We start from the raw sequence: 1,255 nt of genomic DNA, 5'->3' as shown, positions 1-1,255 counted from the left end.
AATTTACTTCATCCATTTCCACTAAGTATATTAAATGATGATTAGTGTTATTTATTTAGTTAATTAAATAAGATTTGTTTTCTAATTAAGTTTAATTAGTTCATTAATCCAAGTATATATAATAAGTGATGAGAGAGATAAAACTGTATCATTTTCTTCTTCCTTTGTGTCGTCCATGCTAGGAGAAAAATTGAAATTTTAGGTTTTTCTCCTTTTTAACATTCGGTCAACAAATTAAGTAATTAAAGGTGAGGTTGAGATGTCATGGGATTAAGCAAAGGCGAAGGCCATAAATGAGTAGCCCTGTAACACCTGTAACTCGTCTCTGTCATCGAATTAAGGTTACAGAGTATTATAGTACAATTCAAAACATTTAACTTCAAACAAAAACAATTATTCAATTTACAAACCAATATTGAAATACACACTTCATTTATAGTATAAGTGCACTTACGGGCCTTAATTTGAGTCTACGAGGCCTTAAAAATAGTTTAGGAACATTCAGGGGCTAATTTGAAACAAAACAGAAAATTTTAAAAAAATTAGAAAATTTTGAAAATAGGGGTCACACGGTCGTGTAACAAAGCCCAGGCCGTGTGACTCAAAACATGGTTGTATGGCCAACTATGTAACATTTGAACTATGAGACACACGACCATGTCGCTGACCGTGAATCCGCCCGTGTGAGTATTAGAAATGGGGTCACACAACTGTGTCACCAAGCAATGTAACTCTTTGTGACCATGTGGTTCATCCTGCACTTAAAATTTAAATGACACATGGTCGTGTGGTATGACCGTGTGACAACCAATGTCCCAGGTCGTGTGCTGCCAAAATAACCCCCGATGTAAACCAATTCAATAGCCCTTTCTTACACATTAAGACATACCATTTCCAAACACATTTACACATTAAAACTTAATCAAACACACCTAAAACATGCCAAAATCAATCAACCTAGGTGTCTAACCAATGTGCCCTCATTGACACCACAATTTATTTGCCAAAATAAACCAAATCAAACACCTATCACACACCAAGCTATCTTGCATTCAAATTCACATTGAACAAGGATAATCACATACCTAATTTACCATTAATTCAAACCATTCATGACTACTTCCAACAATCACACAATTTCATCCCAAGGTAATATCTAAAATATGTACTTAACACTACTCAAATAGTCCATTTCTTCACATCCTTTAAACAACTTTTATATATAATCATAAAGCATTCACCAAAGACCAAAAGC

The sequence above is a fragment of the Gossypium hirsutum genome, chromosome D09 (genome assembly GCF_007990345.1).
Source record: "Gossypium hirsutum isolate 1008001.06 chromosome D09, Gossypium_hirsutum_v2.1, whole genome shotgun sequence".
Lineage (NCBI taxonomy): Eukaryota > Viridiplantae > Streptophyta > Magnoliopsida > Malvales > Malvaceae > Gossypium > Gossypium hirsutum.
This window is presented reverse-complemented; position numbering follows the sequence as displayed.